This window comes from Diachasmimorpha longicaudata, chromosome 3 (assembly GCF_034640455.1).
Source record: "Diachasmimorpha longicaudata isolate KC_UGA_2023 chromosome 3, iyDiaLong2, whole genome shotgun sequence".
NCBI lineage: Eukaryota > Metazoa > Arthropoda > Insecta > Hymenoptera > Braconidae > Diachasmimorpha > Diachasmimorpha longicaudata.
This window is the reverse complement of record NC_087227.1, coordinates 6,360,699-6,383,430: the sequence shown is the minus strand read 5'-3', so window position 1 is coordinate 6,383,430 and position 22,732 is coordinate 6,360,699. Positions and strand designations below refer to the sequence as shown.

The following is a 22,732-nucleotide window of genomic DNA, read 5'->3' as shown; positions in this document are numbered from 1 at the left end:
TAGAAATTTGTCTTTTTCTCAAATGTGAGAGAATTTATTGCTTTGAACGATTATTTTTAGAAAAAAAAATTTTATTTAAAGCCGAACAATCAACTTGCGTAAGGCCCCATCTCAGTCTTTTGCGTGTCAGGATCAGACTTCCTGGGGACTAAACCGTGAGTATCGTTTAGCAAACAGCGATATTGTAGTGCACGTTTCAGGGGCCAATTCATTGGATAAAGGGGGCGATGCACTTGGGGGAATTGTGTGACGCATTGTCTGGTGGAGATGATGATGATGATGATGGGAGGGTTGTTCTCTGGTGGTGATGAGAACTCTCGGTGGTTCGGTTGTGACAGGCCGATGTGATAGTATGTCGTTGATGGACAATTCCAGGAAATTTGAATTTGTGGAGTAGGCGGCGGATAGCAGGATCATAGGGATAAGGTTGATAATAGTTAATCGTGTAGTGATTGGCATAGGGCATAGCAGATCAATATCGAGAAGGGAGACTGGATGATGGAGGAGTCGTGAAGTTCCCTGGGTCTGCGATGATTTGGTTCCTTGTAATTGGATTGTCTCAGTCTGAAGGTTCAGTGGAATATTTTTAATTTATTAAAAATTCCTCCCGTATTCCAATAATGAATTTTAAACAAAGATATCAACGTAAGTTGTCTAGCAGAATTAAATTTCCTGCCAGACCGAGGAAAATTATGTTCAAAGACCATTAAAAAATTGCAAAGTTGTTAGTGACTGGAGTCAACTCAAATATTTCAACTTTATTTCAACTTCGATGAATTGAGGTGAGTTTCAGTGACTAAAAAATTACTGTGAAGTTGTTCTAAAAGACTTTCAGCAGTGCAAAAAAATGTGATGCAAAAATCTCCTCATTAAATCGAAAAGATTGAAATAAAATTGAAAAATCTTTTATTCACTGACAACTCAAAGTTTAATTCGAACCAGTTTCACTACGCGAACCATCAGCATTATCCTGGAGCCTTTCCATCTCCTCCCCCTCCTCCCCCCTTCGCCCAAATCCCAACTGTTTCTCCAGTATACATTACGAGCTTCCAAAAATCCTTACCCATCCGGGCTTAATTGATGTGGAATTCTCCGGACTCCGTTGAATTTATTTACAATTGAAATTTCAAATGATAAATATTCATGGACGAACGAAATTGAAGTCAAGAAAACTCGGGCCAATCACGCATGCCATTCATGGTGAGTGAATAAACAATTCATTTAGAATCACGAAGTTGTCGACTTTAATTCGAGAGGAGAAGGAAAAATATGTCTGGAGAAGTTTGTAATGAGAGGGAAAATATGCAAGTGGAATTGCGAGGAAAAGCATAATGGAGCATCTCTGATATTTGCGAAACAAATTTCTTCATTATTTCAAGTTGCCATTCTCTCGAGTTCTGCAATAACTGCTTGTTCAAAACTAATTGTTAATCATAATTTCAAATGCAGGGAATCGTATGGAAAATTGATAATGGAAGATAAAATGTTCTAATATTTCAGGGAAAATTTATTTTCTCAGATTTATGTTTGAGAAAAACCATTTTTTCGGGTTCGCGCAGCTGGAAAATCGGGTTTTCCAGGTCCTGCGTCGGGAAAAATTTGGTTCATATCACGTTGTAAATTTATTGATCCTTTTAATAACATCAATTGCGCTAAATAAAAAAAATTAAGATGAGATAATTCGTGGTGTGTAAAAATATCGGAAAAAGCGAATCTTCGAGTCTCTAATTCATCGACAGATATGGTCCCGTGTTATCGCTGTCCTTTTGCCTCATTTATCCATTTCATGGTGCATCCAACTCCACTACCGTCAAATTGAAACCTCTCGAGGGTCATCGAAGCGAGAAAATCACTCGTTACCACCGACCAACGTGTCAAAACTGCAAAACCAAGATTTTCCATTTTTATCTTCATCCCCATTCCCATGAATTTTTCATGGTAAATGTTCCGGGAATTAGTGACGCATGTCGATGAGAGAGAAGTTTACTTGCGTTTTAATTCAGGTTTCGAGGAAAAAGATAGCGAAGGAATTCTTAATTGCGATTGTTCCCTCGGGCCAATAAAAGTCTGTTTACCCGGCTGCTAATGAAAACCCGGGGGTCAACACAGTGCGGTGACGAGGGTCTCGGGGAAGATGAAAGGTAGTCCTCAAATACACCCGAATGGGCCCTAGGAGTCGTATTGGGTCGTCCTCCGGATCGTTATTGGGGGACAGAGCAGAGCATACAAGTGAGAAATTGCTTTCATCATACCATAGCCAATATATTTTTCATGAACACTAGGTAAATTTTTCCATTTCCTATAGAGTTTAACGAAATCATTTTAAAACAGAGGAATGCTCTTGTACCCCACACATCATTCTAACAGAACCAATGAGCGATAAGAAGAAGGTGCTAATTACTTTGAATTATACTATCGAGAATGGTGTACATACAGATTTCAAAGTTTTAAATAATAAAAAAATCTAGGTAAATTCCATTGGAAAAACTGTGGCCAAAAAAAAAACTCCAGTAAATTTTTCGTATGGACTATCCCTCAGGGACTAATTTTCAAGGACAATTAGGATTTCGAACCCGCAAAATTGACACAATCATTGGCAGCCAATGAAGTTATAAAAAATGTCTGATAATTTTAAAGCTCCACTACTCTTTCCACTGAATATTCCCCTGTGTGCGGAAAATGGTACCCATCACAATGTATTGATTCTTCAGTGAAGATTCCGAGGGATTGACCTCCCGGGAGACAACAATCGACCAAAGATGATAGGGAAGAACATCCAATATCCGAATACCAGAGGTCCTAAAAGGAGCTTCAGGTCACCCGATGGATCGTTATCCAGAGAAACGAAAGCTTTATAGACCATTGAGTCTTAAAGTTGACTCCTTTGGACTTGAACCTTTTTTTACCCAGTACTTGATGTTACGTCTCTGTGTGTACCTTTGCCCCGGCACAACTCACTGTGATAAGATCCTCTCGTGTACCAAGATACTTTTTTTATATCCTGAGGGAGACTCAAAGGACTGAGTCATTTGACGACTGAGAATGGAGTTAAAAAGCGAGGAGGCAAGCTCGGGAAAATTCAAGAAGTTTGTTTACTCCCAGGTGACTTGAAGTAAGAAGGGGATAAGAGGAAAAAGGGACTTCGTTACTCCGTGAAGAAGAGGGAATTTTCTGTTGGTTAAAGAATGTTCTGTCGTGTACAAAGGCTTTATTCAAAAATTTATGGCGGTGAGAGGAATTATGTTAAACTAAGTAGATTGGAAAATGTTTGCGGATTTCACAGGAGTCAAGGGGATTTTTCGACGTACAACATTGAGCTTTACGATAAAACATGAAACATAAAGAATCGACGATAACAAAATAGAAAACATTTCAGTTGAGACCTCACGTCATGCCCTGAAGTCTTAAGGAATTCCACATTTCTCGAAAATTATTCTAAATATTAATGGGGGATGTGTCGGTTATAGGATTTTCGTATTTTTAACACCAATGCTATATATAATATATATGTACCTGGTACACTTAATATAACCTAATCTCACCCGTCTTAATTCTCCACCAAAATAAATTTTGGATAAAAACTGGACCTCCGGAGGGCGAGACGTGGCACGAAATGACAATCAACCACTTGTTAGGTCAAGTTTTGTTGGAAAAATTAAACTTGGGAAGTTAATTTTTCTGATAAAACTAATCTTCGTCCCTCGTTCCACCCCCGGAGGTCTAATTTTACCTAAAATTTCCCTTCGTATACTCTCAAACAAAACCGTTAAATTATAGAGAACGCACTTCCCCACAAATAACCTGTTTTGTATAACAAATAACTATCCAAAAATTACCAGTACTACATTACTTACATTAAATGAATAAATTATTTACTGGACATAACTGAATCTCTTCCCCGGCCACACAGAATTTCCAATAAAATTTTCACCCCTAGAACCTCTCAAGTTTCCACCCTCAACTTCAACACCCCCGATTAAGCTATAAATATGGCATTCAATCAGCTCGCACAACCCTTTCCCCTTGCTCCCTCATATTATAGCAGCTGTCCAATCCTAGAACCAATGAACTACATACAATTGTACACGACGAACCCTTTGTAGCGCCGATCGGAAGACGTTACGGGGTGGGCGTGTACGTTCGTGTTGGTGCAATTTCCGGTAACGTTGCTTGGGCGTTATCGAGTCTCTGCACGCGACGCCAATCTCGATTCTACGGAGTTTAGTCCCTCAATCTATCCATACCCCTCCCACCCCCACCCCTCCGCCCCCCCTTCTCACCCCTATCAACCGATTAACGCATCTGTGAGAGTACGGACATGAGGAAGGGCGGCTCATTTTCTAAGTTGAAATTCTCATTATTTTCAGCAAGTTAATTATATTCTGCGATCCCAAGTGAGCCTGACAGCTTCGTTGAGATGGGCCGACACGAAATGGAGTGAAGAGGAGGGGGGGGGGAGGTGGAGAAGGAGGGGGTGGATCTCCCTTTTTCAGGAAAATGAAGACGGCTTTGAAGTATGGGTGGGGGGAGGGGGGGGATGGCAAAGTGGTGTATAAAGGTTTCAGCTTCTCATCTAGTCCTTTATCTCGGGAAAAACGAATAGAAGACTCAAAGCCTTTTGAAATATTCATCCACTGGCTATCACAACGAAGTTATTGTTGAGGAGTTTGAGAGACATTGTTGGGTAGATGATGTAAAGTTTGTTGGACCAAGTTCATTTAAATTTTTGGCGGTTAATGAAGCGAGAGTTTTTTTTTTCCTGTTGGGATAGTAGGAGGATGGCTCCTTTGGGGAGAGGGATTGGAGGGGTGAAATGTGATTTAGGAGAGAAGGTGAGGGCGATTATCGGGTGATGATAAGAAAATGAGACGATGGGTGTTGGAACAGCCTCAGTTTTGTATGAATTGATTTTTGAGTTTATGATGGTTTGAAAAATAATGAATATTGAGAGAGATGTGGGCAGTAAACATAAGCATTAACAATGAGGGCATGTGGCAAAGGGACTTTCACTAATCGTTATTGGAAATGGGGTATTTTAAGTAACGAAAGCGTGAAATAATTAGCTTGAAAGTTTATTAATTAATCGTTTGGAAGACACGTCGGCTCGTAACCGATTCCTTAGAGGAACTAATTTAAGTTATAAAGAGGTACAACAGCCTGGACGTCAAGGCACGTCGTTATAAGAGGTAGAATTCATTCGAGTCTTTGAGTGTATAGGTTCAAGACAATAATAAAAATGTTCGTTAATATTGAGTACAAATATAGAATGAAAAATATAAGATTAAATTTTTCTCTCGTATTATTTCAATGAAAACTTGAGCAATCGTTGGTCGAAAATTTTCGAAAATTAATTAATAGTTGAGGCTGAGCACTTAACACCGCCATTTTATTTTCTCTTTTTGGGAATAGAGAAGTCGTGAACAGAAAAGGTAAAAAAGGAAGAGTTACAGTAGGCGTTGAAAAGTGGGGGATAACGAAATGGAGGTCGAGAAGAGGGATGTGCCATTGAAACAGAAGCGGGACACGTACCCCGATAACGAACCGACAGACTGGAATTTAATTTTGCCTCGGGGGCCCTGGGGGTGGGTGAGGGGAGGAGAGGCAAAAATCGTCTCCAAAAAAACATTGAAAACGTGGTTTAAAAAAATTGCCATTGAGGGGGAGGAGGAGGGCTTTCGGAGGGTGTAGTCTGCGGTGTTCTTCATCATCTGGAAAGACGACAGAGACGAGGGATGATCCGGGCTCGCCTTCAGCCCGTAGATCATATGGCTCTGACCCACACAGCAAACCTTTTCAGACGCGGACGATTCCTCAGAGCACTCATCACTCATTGTTCTCTCTTTGTGTGAAGAAAATACTCTGAGAAATGGTGCTGCTAGACTGAAGTGTACATGAAAGTCGGGATGAATCGCAAATGTTTGCGTGAGTAATCGCGTTCTATGGACTTTAAATTGACCAAACAAGCGAGGGGGAGAGAAATAATCACACGGAGGGAGAAATTCTTGAAAAATTACCCGCATTCCGTAATTTACCAGTCATAATAATGTTTAGTAAAAATTATGTAAAAATTATGGAATTACAGGTCTGCAATTTTTCTGCAAAATTCACTGACAGAATGCGTACCTATTCCGTAATTTTTACTGAGTTCTGTTTTGACTGGCAGGTTACGAAACAGGTCCGTAATTTTTAAAGAACAATAATTTTATTATTTTTCTGTCCCTCTCAAGTTTTTACATTTTGTTTCCCTTCCCCTGCGGTGTCGTGCAACCGATTTGTCCCCCCACCTGTACTGCCTTTGCACAGGGGCAGAGGGAGACCATGGAAAACCCCTACCGTACACTCGGCCGATAGTGCAGGGTCCCGTGTACCCTTCCCTGGCCCTCTGAAGGACACCCTGAGCCTCCACACTCGTACCTTCTGCGCAGTAATTTTTTCGATCGAGCGCGTGATGTTCCCAAGCGGTCACTCATCCAAGTACATTACAATCGGTTTTGCATACTTTTCAAAGAATTTTTCTCTCCGTGCATGTGACTGATGAATAACAACTTTAATTTTAAGAACATTCAGTGTTTTATTTTTTTAATCAAGCAATAGTTGTACTTGAGCACCGAATATTGACTTCGGATTCAGCTGGAGATAAAATAGTTCATGAAAACCTTCAATAAAATTGTAAATTCAATATTACTGATGTTCCCATAACATCTAAAAATTTTAAATTCATTGATAAAATTGAATATAACATCCAACTGAAAGTCAAGCCAACAATTCCTGAGAAGTTCGTTTTATCACATAGTTTTCCGTCGCGCGGAGATTACTGAACTTTACAGATGATTTTATACCCAATCTTTCTCTTTTCGTATAACTGGAAAATACAGAACCGATTGTTCTTCGAGAGGTACAAAAATTATGGCTATCTGGTACATGCGATAGTTCCACTCTCAAAGGACTCTTTTATTATGCAGTTCACCAATGAACTCCTGTTCATATTTATCTGACTTTTCTCTTCTTCCTTTCCCAATCTTTATTCCATGAAAATTAAATCCGCCCGAGGGATAACCGATAAGAAATGACTCTGGGGAGCTATTGGATGTATTAACATCGGTAGAATATTTTTTTTGTGATTCTAGAACGATGAGCCGATATTCCATCCCTATCTTTGCCGTGAAATTCACATTTCCCTTATCCGAGATCTCTTTGCCGCGAATTTTCGATTTTCAATTTTTATAAGAATATATACGACGGGTACGAAACCGGTGAATAGATAAAATCGAATGGAATTCACTCGAACAGATCGCGCAATTAATACGAATATAGTGATTAATAAAATAAAAAAATTTTTCAATCGACTTCACAAAGTTTTTACAAATATTAAATGGCCATTTCCTCACTCATAATTCAAGCTTTCTGGTCAAAATACGGATGAACAATTTTTAACTTGATTAATTCAGAATTTGAGCGACTAACGTTCGCGTATAGCACCATCGAATTCAAAAATAAAATGGCACAGTGATGACTTCCGGTCTACGGAACAAATAGTTCATCAATTCTAAATAAATATTCCACTGAAATCGGATTATTTGCTCTCAATACGCAAAATAAAATCAACGTTTATAACAAAATTAGTTACGCGCAAAAAGCATTCGATGAGAATAAATCATTTCTCGGTAGGTAAATTTCAATTAAAAACTCATTCACAGCGTATGTAAATTACATACATAAATAAGCCGATACATGAACCGTGTGTTAAACCCATACCTCTCCTATCTTTCCCAGCTGTGAAATAATTCAAAATTTCTTTTAACCCAGAAACTACCGTGAAAGAGTGAAACGAGAAAACCATTAGGTGAATTTATGATCACAAAGACGCTCGAATGTAACAAATAAGAAATGTCCGGTATGATGACAACAAATGATCCACTTTTACGTAGGTGAATGGATACGTAAGAGAGATTCTACTTATCGAATGTCAAAGGGAATAAAGAAGGTCCCGAAACAAGGGAAGAACAAACAATAAACTCGTTGGGCCGAGGTGGAGAATGTGGATAGTGTTGAGTAGACGTATATATTTAATTCCCGAGGGTGAAATGGACGTGAGGCTCCTCTTTACCCTCAAGCTATATTTATCACCTTCAGACCGAGTCCAGATGTTTTTTACTCACTTACCTCGGAATAAAAGCAACCTCCCCCATTTTTCACAAGAATAATCATTCGTGGCCTTGAGATTAAAAATAACTCCATTCAGTAGTCCACCCCTTGGGGGGGGGAGGGGTGAAGGGGAAGAAAGGGTAGGACTCGTCGACTAATCGAAAACATGAAATGTTAAACAAAAATAATAATATTAATTGATTAATTAATTTTGTGAGACTGTTCGTGAGCATTTTGCGTTAAAAAAAATTTTCTGGAGAAGATCTTTTATGAATCTTCAGGAGCATCATCGGAAGATTTCCTAGGTGACCCTAGAAGATCCTTTGGATGATCTTCGAACGATAATTTTTATCTGGAGATGTTATTGGAAGGGAGGTTTTGAAAAATTTTCATATGGAGAAAATAATTTTTTTTTAATTAAGTACCTCATCTGTAATGTGCTACATGGAAAGGGATTTTGGGGTAAACGTGGGACGAAATGACAATCAACCAATTTTTCCGCAATTTTGACCGAATAATGTTTTGACGGGGAAATTACGGAAAATTCACGTAATTTTTCAATAATTTTTCTCTCCGTTCACGTCAAATTGGCATTGTTGATTGAAACAATCGGGCTTGGATCACTTGACAAAGATATGTGATGATAATGGTATGTCCATCTTAACTGACCGAGCCCACACCATTCACCTGATATTCAATCGAATGGAAATGAATAAAAAATGAATGTTTACTCATAGAAATTCAACGACTCCCCTTCATATTTGTTATCCCCTGATTGCCAATGCTTTCAAGTGCTGATAAGTGCACTCTGTAGATCACGTAACAACTGACCGGAAGGAATACCAACAACTTCAAATAAAAATAATCCGAAAAAAATGGAAATGGAAGTTGCATCGTTGAGGATCTCCGAAAGAACGCCCTTCAACTCCTTTTCCACTGTATACCGTCGAGTCTCGGCCGTTCCAGGAGAGGTTTGGCAAGGAGCCAGACACCGGAATTGCCTTGGAAAAATACACACAACCCCTTCACCAATCTCACCCCAGCGGCCTAATTTTACGGCATAGATTTATCAAAAAAAATCGTGTGTGTGCTGAGGAATGTTTTGGGCTGCACTCCAGGAATTATTCTTTACGTACGGTTGTCTTGATTCGACCATGTTTACCGGAATGGAGCCATCAAAGCTACCAACATCGTGCCAACTTGACAATCAATATTTCTCCTGACCCCCGTTCCTCCTGGCGAGGGAAGGACAATTTTTTTTGCAACATTTCAGCGAATTCGTCCTTGACCAAATTTTCCATGTGCCACTTGTCTCCGGGATTTCTTTTCACGCGATTATCCTAGAACTAAGCAAATATGCGCCAAGTTTTCTCTCCATATTGTTCGTGTACTTGTGTATTACACAAGCTCAGGAACTCACCGAAATAATTTAACGGCTTCAGTTTAAAAATTTTAAAATATATTTCTGGAAGATCGAAGACCTTTTATAGATTCTCCGAAGAATCATCGAAGGATGATGGAAGGAAAATTCTTGCTTTTCTTAAAAAAAAAAATTGAAAAAGTTGATCCGTCTTTGGATAGAAATATTAAATTCATCGAAATATCCATTAAAAGTAGGTTACTCACTCAATTGGTAATCGCATTACTGTTACAACTCCCCCAACCAGAAAATTTTCAACCTCAGGATTTTGTTACGTCCGATCGTGAAATAATACTATTGAAGTCCCTGTTCTTGTCCTATTCTCCCAGTCAGAATTCCTCTAATAATCCTCCCCCGAACTTCTCATCATCCCCTAAACCCCTACCGTGGATGACCTCAATACGTAAATAATTGGCATACCTGCATGGCTCTTAAACATGATATTTTCAACATAGTGAGTAAACCTTCTCAACATAAACCAGAATCAGTTCCCAAATTGGCCTCTAGACGTGGATAGGAAACAGGGTGGAGTGAGAAGGCTGGTGCTTTTGGAAACAGGGGTAGTTTGAGAAACACAAGCCAAAGGTATAACCTATGATAATACCAGCAATGAACAGGTACAGATACCTGAGGGATCGCTTTGCCTACACGCACCACCCACAAGTGTCGACTCTCATCGGCATTAACAAGCCACCAACTTCCGCCACTCTAACAACCTCTTTTTGACTCTCCCCCTCACCTACCCCCATCACCTTCTGTCAACGTATAACTTGTTAATTACCATCAGGATGTAGCTATTACTCCGGCTTGTGTGTCGACATTACCGTAGTAAAAGTGGAGATAACACTGTGCTTCTGTGATGGTCTCGTTGATGGCAAACTATCTATGAACACCTCGACATTTTCAACCCTCTAATTTTGCTTTTCGATGGTTTTTCTGATACTTATTACCACCCCAAAGAGTCTGGGGAAAAATCCTGAGATCTTCACGTGAAAAACGTTATCATTTAAGGACTATTCTACCTAAAAGACTGACTGGATAAAAGAAAAAATCATTTCTAGAGTTTGGAAGGAACTTATTTCAAGTTTTGTACTTTGTGAGGTCACTAAAAGTAGTGAAAACTAAAATTAATATTTTCCAAAAATTCTACCAAATATATTTTTAGGAAAAAGGCTGATGTGAACCATTTTTATGTGGCTGGGAGTAAGACATCTCCAACAAGTTCAACCGCTTCTACTTTCTCATTTAGGTTTCTCACCACCGCAAAAACCAATTAGTGGAGAAAGTCGAGAGTAGTAGGTATAAATGGCAATGGTGAGGAGAAAAATAATGTTTCAGAGTTTTAAGGGGGCTGTTACCAACATTCTGGGGGTTAAGTGGGAGTTCGAGGATTCTGTGGGTCTGGGAACGTTCGACATTTATCCTTTAAGCTTCGAGAGGTCGAACTGGGGGTCAAACCGTTTGTAGGGTAGAGACATTGCTTTGGGGGCGCGTGAACGGTGGTGAAACGAGAGAGAAACGGGTGGAGTGAATTTTCAGGTTTTGAGGTTTGAGGTTGTGTTTAAATCTCATTTTTTTAAGGGCTGAGAGTGCCGAGAATTTTTTCAAATGGAAAATTTTCTAAATTAGTCTCCGGGAGTAATTGGAAGGTGAAATAAATTCGAAGTGGAAAGTAAAGTGAACTATTGCCTCTGAACTATTATCCTATTGATCAGAATAGAGATGATTATAGGCCATAGTTATTGGTAGTAATTTTTAGATGACCCACTGATGCATTTAAGGCAGCGTAATAAAAATGTTTAAACAAACTGGAAGTTGTGAGAATGAATACTGAAAATTTAACGGTTCGTCATTAAAAATAATTAATTTTTGTCGTTTAAATGGGGCAATAAATACAGTACTCGAATAAAGCTCTGGTTCCACCCCCCACGATGTTAGTTAAAAATAATAACTGGACAAAAAATTTTATGGAGTCATTTCTCACGCTCATAAAAGTTGGAATTCCTATAAAAAATTATCACTGCTGAATAATTACATTTTGGACATTTAGCATTTATTTTTCCTCGTTACACTCACTGACTGAACTAAAATATGTTCATACTACTTGAGAGGAAATATTTGAGGTTGTTCTAGTGTCTGGTCTCTCCATAAAAGTCATGAATTTACGCTGTGTAAACTCAAAGTATGATGTTCAGAGCCCTACGGCAATACTTCTTCCCTCGTCCATCACACCCTTACGCCTCTCACTAATCTCTCCACGTATTTACCCCGAGCATGAGACGTCATCCACAAGTAAAATCTCGAATTTCGGAAAATCACCGGAGCAGACAGAGTGGAAAATAAATGGAGATAATGTACTACGCGGTATGAATCAAGAAGTAAGTAACCTGTGGAGTTGAGAGTTATAAATGGCACTCGGATACTTCGGAAAATTTCCAATTAAAGTTTCTATCATTGAGGAAATTCGATAAATCGCCGGCTCGTGAATTGTTCGAGGGATATCAGCGACGAGAGATATCACTGAGATACTTGAAGAATAGATTTCCCCGGAATTTATGGAATAAAATTCCTTCAAACTCCAACGAGACCAAAAACTCCAATAGCTTTTGAAAGCAACGAATATTAAGCCAATTTTATCTGCCGGAAATTTAAATAATTGTTTTATTGTCATTTCCGGGACGAAATAATTTATGTAATGGGAAGTTGTGATGCCCTAAATTGAGAGAAAAATATAATTTTACCAATGATATTTGTTATCGAAAAACAAATGTCCAAAATTTCCAGTGGAAAATTCGCTTTAAATTCTCGTGAGAAAAATATTTATTTTCTCTTCATGTAACTTGCAACATATTCAACATCAGAATTCTCAAGCCGTAATTTTCCTCAGGGCAACTACTTAATATGCTATAGTTCGGTGCAATATGAAACCCTTTTAATTTTCTTACTTTTTTAATGAGATAACCGAGTCCCCATTTTTTTCTCGAAACCTTCAGAAAATTTCAAGACGTTTTACCCAACAGTTGCAATAATATTTACCCTAGCGGTCCAGTAATTTTCATTTTCATTAAAAAAAAATTCAATTTTTAATGAAAAAGTCACTCAAATTATGTGAAATACATATCGCAGGTGTTTGAACCTGTGAATCCATATACAATAAGTACAGACGATTAATTACGAACAAGTGAATCGATTAGCGATTAATCACTCCTCCCCTCTCCGCCCTTTTTCACCACCCCCGCCCCCGCCGTTAACTCGTTTGTGTTCCGCGTCGTAACTGACCGAGCACGTCCCCACCAGCCAACACTCTATGTACAAGTCTTATCGGATGGAAATGAAACAGCCCCCAGTTGACAAGCCGATGGTTCTTGTTGTTTATCGAATGAATTTGTATCCCCTATCGAAAGTCATCCAATAGAGACATTCAACGCACACTCGCCCACGAAATTTCGTTATATATCCCTCTCGCCGCACGGATATTAAACCGCAATTGAGGTGATTAATGGAGGTTCGATTGTTCCTGAATGAGGGAGAGGTACGATAGGAAGAGGGGAGGTAGAAAAATATCGAGGGTTTTATTAAACGATTTGATGTATTTTTTCGCTTTTTTTCATGGGGAAGAAAGAATGGGAGAGACGAGAGATTGATTTTGAATTTAGTTGGAATTCGCGCGCATCAAAAAATTTCATAGAAATATTGAGCGCATTCATCAGATAATTCCTGATGAAGAGAAATATTCAGTGAAAATGATACCACAATTTGCGTTATCGGCAGTGAAAAATCGCTTTCTCATCAGTTTCGGGGGAGGGAAGGGAGAAATATGAAATTTAGTGAATTCTTAGGCTCTTCAGAAATAAAAAATTTACGGAGAGAAAAATTCTCTGAAAATTACGTGCCTGTTCCGTAATTTTTACCGAATATAGTTTTGACTGGCACCTTATGTAAGAGGTATATATGGAATTTTCAAAGAACTTTTTTCTCCACGTTGTTTGGTAATTTCTGTGGAAAAGGGAATTTGAAGAGAAAATTTCCGACTTATCATAAATTCAAAATAAAAAATTATTTTATTGACTGTTCAATATTTTCTTAAAGTTCTGTTTCTTGGTATCTATCAGTCGTTAGGATGGAATTAAGGTCAATACTAATTGATCCCAAGTAATTAATATTTAAATAAATAAATAATTAAAACACCGACGAATTGATACTAACAATAAAAACAAAAATTTCATAATTAAAGAGGTTACCAGAGCATCAACGAGATTTTTCATTTTATTCGTGAAATTAGCTGTTCTGTAATTAATAAAGTCATCCAATCATCCAATTAATCTTCCATCGCATCCATCCATACCATAAACCCTCATATTTTTTGTTAGTAACAATTAATTACCTCGTTAATTAATATAATTACTAACAAACATCATTCGCCAACTCACTTTCGTATTCCGTTCATTTCTGTCGTTAGTCTTGATTTTTGTTCCCTGACTTTTTTTTTCCCCTGACTTTTTCCTTTTTTTATGGGAACGAACGACTTATGTAAATATTGACACAGGGAACATTTGAAGCGACATACGAGGAATTTACGGCCACCGAAAATGAGACGGCTCCGGTGTAAACCCAGAAACACGAACTCGCACTTTAGCCTCCTGGGCACGGGAGTTTTAACTGTTCGCTTTTATTTCAAAACCTAAATGGTATAGTGCACCAACCAGGAGGAAGCTCGACGAAGCCCTTTCACGCCTCAACTTCATCTACGCTTACTTTCATGGAAATGAAACACTTATTTTTAGCTGGGAAAAATTGGTTTTCGTATATATTCCTTTTGTCTCTTCCTCCAAGCAATCTCTCCTTTCACCATATTTTTTATCTTTTTACGTTGAAGTATTTATGCTCAATTTACTCTTTTGATAAAAACATTTCACGAAAGATTTTCCCGAACAATTTTACGGAGTTGAAATTAATCAGGAGAAAGTCCTTGATTAATTTCCCCTTGAAGTTTTTCGTTCCAATTTGGAGGAAAATCCCTCGGAAAATCCTGTCTTCAATAATATCTGCACAAGATAACGTTCAAGATCTGCAAACAAAAAATAATCTCTCGAGATGATTCGATGAAAAATCCCTTCGTCTTCGTAAGTCTTCCCCGGATATTCGAAAAAAGGGGTTGGTGGAAGAATTTTCTTTCTGAAGATCTTCTCGAGTCGCCAAAATCTCAAGAATAATTTTTGGAGACGGAAAAAATTGCGGAATTGTCGGAATGACGACATCTGACGATTGATTACACTGAAAGGGCAATTTGTTTATTTAAAGATTCGTGGGGGAAACGGAAATTACAAGGGACGTATTCAGGAAGTGTCTTGGATTTATAGCCGAACACGGGAAATGGCGGCTGCAGAAGGGGTTTAGTAGCTTCGTCATGAACCCGATCACGAAGCAACAATTTAACCGACCAAAACTGAGGTGGCATTTCGCGAGCGAATGAGCTCCTCGCGGAGAGACTTAATTCTCTTCGTTACCCTCAGTGTTTCGCTCTCCTTGGATGAATAATGAACCAAGTCATGTTGGATGACAATCCGGCTTTGTTCGTCTTTTCACAATGAAAAGTTCTTAATTGAGTAAAATACAATTTCAAAATCTCCACATGAAAAAATATGTATGACAGACATAAAATTCTCTACATAAAGAGAAAAATTCATAAAAAATTACGTGCCTGTTTCGTAATCTGTCAGTCATAGTAATATTCAGTAATAATTACGGAACAATTACGCACTTTTCCGTGAACTTTAAAAAAAAAGTCCAGAACTTTCAAGAAAAATATGAAACGTTCAGTAAGAAGATGCGAACCTGTTCACTAATTTTTACTGAATATTGTTTTGGCGCGTAATTTGTCAAGAATTTTTCTCTTCGTATCTGACCCCACCCCAATTAAATGTCTCAACGCATTTAAAGAATAAAATATAATTAAATATTTAACGAGATCCGAAACTACTCAAGTCTTTGAGAAACTCCAAAAAATCATATGAAATTCAATAACTAATATAACTATTCAACAATTTTACTAATTATTTCTGTCCCAGATGAATATTCCTCTCATCATTCAACTCATCCATTAATGACAGAGTTTTCCCTCCCGATTTTCCCGGGCGACTCAAAATTCACTGAAATCGATGAGAAATGAAAAAAAAATTCGGTGCAATCAATTGCTAATAGCTCGTTTCCAGGGTGAGCGAATGGGCATAAATCCTTTAAAAACGTCATCGAACTTTGAGCTCAAGTATAAATTGTAACATTTGTTCCGATAAAATTCAATTTTCATCTGGAGAATGGATTTTTAAAAACAAAAAAAAAATAGGGAAAATAGAAAAAGCCAATTGGCATGAAATCTAAAGCAATTTCAAACTCTGAACACTGGGATGATTGTCTGGCAGAGTCAATAAACTGTGCCAACAGCTCGGAGTTTTGAGTTTTGGAATAGGATCGGGCATGAGGGCGGATTGGTTTGAATAACAGTGGCAATCAGCTGGAGGTAGAGAGTCTACACTGACCCAGCTATGACCCCTTCAACGTGTTTGCATGCACTCAGCCTCATTTTCTCGAGTTTAATGGTAACCTAAACGCTCTTATAACGACATAACTACATAGATAGTATCCAGGAATCTTGGGTAAGAAACAAAAACGTTGATAATGATAATTACTACGCAGACCGCACGAGTTTTTTAAGTAGAGTAATTAGATAAAAATTTTAGATAAGTTATTTTTCCCTGGAGTAACTGAATTTTTCCACAAATTGCACTATTTCTAGCCCTCATCAAGAGACGGAATTCCATTGGTCTCCAACACAAGAAATTCAATTTTTTTAATTAAATTTTGAATTCAAAACTTTACACTATTTTTTCAGATTGCTCCATATTTTTATCCAAATTTTCTGACAAAAAATCCCATGTCGCCATTTAAATTTTCCCAGCGACTTCCCTAATCGCCAAGTGACCCTGAATTCCACAATTATTATTTAATATTCTTCTCCATAAACCATCCAATACCACCAATTAGTCTCTAATTACCACAGCCCGATAATAATGTGTGATAAAACATTTGCATTGACATATCCGTCTGATCAAATATCTTCCGATCACTGGTCCACGCGCTGACATTTTTAATAATTTTTCCCTCAATCAATTATCCCCATAACTCGTAAAATTGCTACCCCACCATCAATATTAAATAATCAATTTCTAATTAGCGACCTTCATTAAAAATCCGGCCCTACAATCAGTGTCGTCCGCAATCGTCCGACTCATCGTAAAAATTTCCTTCACTCCATCTCTTCCTTCAATTCCCCCAATCAATCAACCGAAGAGTCAAATAAATTTCACGACAGTCCCATATGACTGTCCTGTTAATTAACGACTACTCCCCACCATAATAAATCCACACCAACAATTTAAAAAAAAAAATACTCCAACAGCATAACGTCGAAAACTCCCACAAAAACTAATTAAACGAAACGAAGTGTAATAACGAAGTGGTAAACTCGAACATTGTTAAGTTCCCATGTATATTCCGTTGATGACTCCCCTCTGGAGGCTATTTGGTAGTAATATCACTTGGTTACACGTACTCAACGTACTTTGCGTGACTCCAACAGCCGTAGTATTCCGGTATAGGTCGCAAAATTGTTATTACCACTCGCTGAAAAATAAATAGACACAAAATTCGTTCTCTCTTTGCCCCCCCTATGTCCCTGAAACCCGGATAATTCCCACCGAAGCGGTGCCAGGACACCTTAGGACATCCTCCAGATGCTCCAGTTCCAACGAGACACAAAAATTATTTCTAAAAATCCTGAACTTGCCTGAAGCATGAATGAGCGCGTAACTCATACGTTCCTGGCTGGAAAGAGTAGAATCACCAGTCGTAACTCATTCCGCTGGCATTTAAAGGTGAGAAAAAGGTGGGGATAAAAAATCCATGAATGGTGGGCAGGCGTCAAATAGCAGTGCTGGAGGATTGTAAAGCCCATTACTCAAACCTCAACTGCTTTGCTGGTTACTTGACACCTAATCAAGCGATGCTCTCCCGGCAATTCACGTTAAGTCGATTTTTTTTATTCAGTGTCGGGATGAATAGTGAGGGGATAAAAATAGTTTTATTGGATTTTTCTGCATTCCAATGCATTTGCTCGCATTATTCAGGAATTTAATGTTTTTTATGTCTGCGGTTGTAAAGGAGACGTGAATAATAGAAATGGGGAGATGAGTAATTGTTGAATGCAGAATTAAAATTTTATGATTATTTTGAGAGAATGGTATTGCGGTATTGGAAGGTCTATGGAGACGAAATCCTTCAATGAAATAATAATTATGAAATGATAAAAATTGTGTAACTGGAGGATATGATATGATATACAAAATATTGTGAAAATGAATTTCAATTTTGTATCTAATTAGCAAGTTGGGAATATTATGTCATCAATTGTTTATTGACTCTTAAAAGTGCAGTCGTCTTGTTTGAATCGGTCGGTTTATTTAATCGATTGATGATTTTAATTAACCGATTGTAGGGAAATTCCTGGAGGAAATACTTCTTTCGTGTTTATCTCAGGATCTAGTGCAGTAGAAAGGGTTTTCGTGGGCTTTTGCGCCTGAAATTTATCTCCGTTGCTAATGGTCCCACTCTCATTACTGATACTTCAATTATTCAACAAAAAATTGTGTACGTCGGGGATAACCATTTGCTGCAGGCCCATTAAGTTAATTAAATTGCTTCATTGGTGATCACAGTTTGAGGGGAGGAATTAATTAGAGAGTGACACCACACCTGTCAACTTGAAGTGTACATCGTGTACTTAGCTGGAATGACTGACATAATTAAACAATCGATATCAACAATTACTCCTCATGTCTCTCCGACTTTTGTTCCTGATGGAAGTATTTAATAGATTTTTTATTTCCGGAAATTCGCAGTTGCTTTCTTGTTTATTTAACGGTTAGTCATGAGGAAAATAATTAAACAATTGATGGTATAAATTTACCGACTAAGAAATTCTCAAAAATACGAAAAATCAATAGAAAATCCACACAATCACTCACCGAAAAATCCCGAATCTCCTTTCGCCCCGTCGTCTCGACCATAAACAGTTCACCCTCCCATGAAACTTCTCATCAATAATCCACAGTCCACTAAAGTTCACAACATCAAAGCCTCGAAATCTTGAATTAAATCGCAAAATCTCTGGTCTGATAAAATCCTTAAAAAAAATCCCAACTCCCCAGCTTTACTGGTCCCTCAAACCCTGGGATTCCGTGAAATCACGTCAACTTAATGATCAATATCACTCTGATCCCATCAGTCTCGCTCAACGATCCAGAGGAATGCTTCGTCAATCGCCGTTGGAGATGGTCGTTTCTCCTCCAATAACTTCCACAAAATCAAGCCTCATTGGCCGCTCTGAACGTCGCATAAACATCTTCAACTCTCACAAATACCCAACCATAAATGATTTTTTTTTAATTCTTTTAAAATTCAAAGTCTTCTCCAAATTTCGTTATTTCTCCTTGAATTCCGCTATTCCACTCATTACCCACTATTACCAAACTTCTATTAACAACTATAATAATATCTCACAGTCCAACAATGTCCAGAAATCACCGTCACCCATCAGTTTTTATTTCACTCCAACTTGCTATCACAACTAGAATAATTATATTCATCAACATTAACTCCAAATGTTAAAGATAAATACGATCATCACTTCTGTCAATTATTTATTTCAATCTTAATCATCTTCATAAGAGCCCGCAATTCACTGAAAATTCGTTAAACTCGTTACTTTTATTTTCAAGTAATTAACTTCATCGAACAATTGATTTAGGATGTGCCCAGATCCTTGATCACGTCTGAAGTGAATTGAAGAAGGACTTGAGTGGATGTTATGTAGCAAGTGATTGTGGTGATGGACAAGGGCACACACTGCGTCGACCACCACTACTCGGTACGTGGTGGGAAGAAGGGAGACTCTCTGGTGGTTGTCTGAGAGGGTGGGAGTAAAGTCAGGGAGTTCGTGGCACTTCGCCTGCCGGCACGTACCGTACTGCTCGGCTACCCAATGCGCTACCATCCAAACCAGCGGCACAACCAACTGGCGCAAGCTCCTCTCACCTCTCTGTATACGATTCCTGGGGCACCGTAAGAACTGTTGTATGGTACCTGTGAGAATGAGGTATAGGTGGGTGGAAAGAGGTCCTTGTTGATCATGTGGCAGCTGAATTTTTTTCGAAATTGGACGACTGCACAGGGAACACGGTGATGCATCAAGTGGAAAGTACTATTTTATTTTTTTCTGTCAGGATGTAGACCCTCTCGAGTTTTTACATTTTGTTTCCCTTCCCCTGCGGTGCCGTGGGATCGACTTTTTCCCAACTGTACTGCATTTACCCAGGGACAGACAGAAACCACGGAAAACCCCTACCCTTACAATCGGCCGATAGTGCAGGGTTCCAAAGTACCTTTTCCCTTCCCGTGTGAAAGGTACACTCTGGGTGGATCTCCACCGCTCGTGCCTTCAAACGAAGTAATTTTTTTTTTTGAGCCATCGCGTGGTGTTCCCAAGCGGTCACCCATCCAAGTACTAACCCAGCGAAACGCTGCTTAGCTTTAATATCTGCCGAAGCAACACCTACTCCACCAGCCATTATAATAAAGGAGATGTTAAATATATGTCGAATATATATAGGTAATATATATGTGGAATACTCTGACAAGAAGTAGCAAATTATTGTGATTTCTCGTGCCCTTAGGAGAACATTCAAGCGCTTAATTAACCGTCATTTAATTTTTCAAAACATTCTCTTCCAACCGGGTGCTGTTATGTTCAATAGGAAAGTCCCTCTTATATCCGCCTCATAATTTGCTATGTTCAAAGAGAGTGGACTCGGTGTTTAACGACATTTTCCTTTTTTTATATTAAACTACGAGTAGAGCGGAGTACCTCTCTCTGACATACGCACAAAAAATGGAAAAAATGAGGGGACGGAGAAAAAAAATATAACAAAGACCTTTGAAAGACCAAGCGAGGTCACACGAATGTTACGTGTACGTGAATTAAATTTAACCCCAACATAGTGTACGAGGTAGAATGTAGCAAGTGAATAAAATAAAATGAAACTGTATGCGGTTAAAGATAAAGCGTTTTGTCAAGAATTTTCTTTTCCTCGTCAATTGAATAACGACATTATTACTTTGATAAATGTGTAATTGGAATTTTTCATGGTAAATCAAAGAAATTAACGTTAATTCCTAGAAAATTTTCTATCCACTCGTGAATATCCTGATGTGCTGCCTATTATTTCAAAATTCCCAAGAAATTTTCTCATTCAAAAACCTCAGACAGTCGTTGATCACTTGTAAGACTTTATATGCCTCTAAATAAATAACAATTAAAGTAAAAAATTATGGGGTGGGATGTGAGGAAGTCCAATAACTCGAATGAAAAAATTATTCACTTGAATTTCGTCGCGCTCCTTAAGGAAAGGCCCTTCTCCATGTAATCCAACGATGTGCCAATTTACAAACCCGCCAACATCAGTTCCCGATGATTTACCGCACATTAATGTCATCTCCACGTTTCGCAGCTCCATAAAATACCCCAGACATTTGAAAAATAAAAGTGTACACAATATCCTCCCCATCCACACCCCCGAGGTAAAAAATTGCTTCCAAGACAAGAGGATAGTCGCCCCATGTGCAGCCATTATTATGATGAAAGGAGAAAGCTTTCTCTTAAGGCTAAGTGCATCCTAATAGAGGATGGTGCATCGTAAATATAATGGCCCTATTTATAGCCCTAGGAACCATTACGCGGCAGAATACGGCAGCTCAGTTTTAACCCCCTTGTTTTTTTTTTTATTTCTGTGCGTCTCAGGAATAAATCGGAATATTTTACCGCCCCTACCCCTCTCCTCATCGTCTTCCCCAACGTATTCCACACATCACGAATATTTCTGCATTTTTTAAATATTCATTAACTTTATGAATAAATAACTCGCTACCGTGATTAATTATTATTCGATAGATGTGAGATCCGCGACCTATCGGATCTGAAAAAAAAATACAATTCATGCGATCACGTGTGTGATGCGAAAAACTCAATAATTTTTTTAAACTCACCTTTTTATCACTTAATATTGATAGGAATTTTCATGTGCCAATGAAAGACATTTCAGTGTTCTAATATGTCGCACCTGAATTCTAATCTCCTGCACAGTAATTTTTTACAGATTTTTTTTTTCTGTGCACCCCCTGGGTTTGAAAAAATTAAATCTGTAGTTTTCGGTGAACTGTAAAGTCGGTGAATCATTCGAATCGATACGTACCCGTTACAACAATCTCTCGAAGCCCTCACCCTGGATCATCTTTTTATTTCTGTACCTCGTCCCATGGGGGATCCGATCTGCAGCCAAGTTTCCTCCACCTCCTCCTCCTCACTTTTTTGTTCCTATTATTTTCTCTCTCTCTCCTTTATTTATCTTTCTTCAGTCGGTCTCGTTAGGGAACTGTCTTCCTCGCAATGCACGAGGTGAAGCTCTAATACCACGAGATAAGATAAGCCGACACGTACATCTACGAGGGATTGACGGAGAATAAAAAGAAAGTTGTAAATTTTTATACAACTTTTTCTATGGTGTTCGGAGAGAGACAGAGAGGGCTTCGTTAGAGGATCCGAGTTGGTTGATGGAAAATGGGGAGGGTGGGGAAGTGGAATTGGAATTTTCTCGGGGAGAATACTTATAATTAACTTCGAGGATATGCTTGACTGGGTATTGATCATGGTTCAATTTTATTCGATCATAAATTCAATTCATATTTGAGTTTTTATTTAGATTTGTGATCACGTGGCGAGGAAGGTGGGGGAAATTGAGAGAAACATTGAGGAAAGAAAATATTTTTGCCAAATCTCTATTGGCTACAGGGAAATATTTATTTTTTCAATCCTTTATTTATGAAATCGAGTAACTCCCTGACTATTCTCATTACGTCTAAATTGCGTCAATTAGATTGTTCTAGCACATTATCATGTTAATTATAACTTTAATTTAAAATTAAATAACTCACCGAAAATCTTCCCTCAAGAAAATCAGGAATTTATAAAAACGAAATAATTATTAATAGAGTTCATTC

The 22,732-nt window shown here is 38.3% G+C and overlaps 1 protein-coding gene across 2 annotated transcripts in view; it reads right to left on the bottom strand.

The window, feature by feature from the left end:
- The window catches only part of LOC135160422 (cysteine-rich venom protein-like), a 52,718-nt gene extending 32,925 nt beyond the window's left edge, over window positions 1–19,793 (bottom strand). The window contains exon 1 of one of the 2 annotated variants that reach the window (XM_064116958.1): window positions 18,646–19,793. The gene's annotated coding sequence lies outside the window, so the exon portion shown is untranslated. The remainder of the gene's footprint in view (window positions 1–18,645) is intronic. The other variant, XM_064116957.1, reaches the window with a different exon arrangement.
- Between the last annotated feature and the right edge of the window lie 2,939 nt (window positions 19,794–22,732).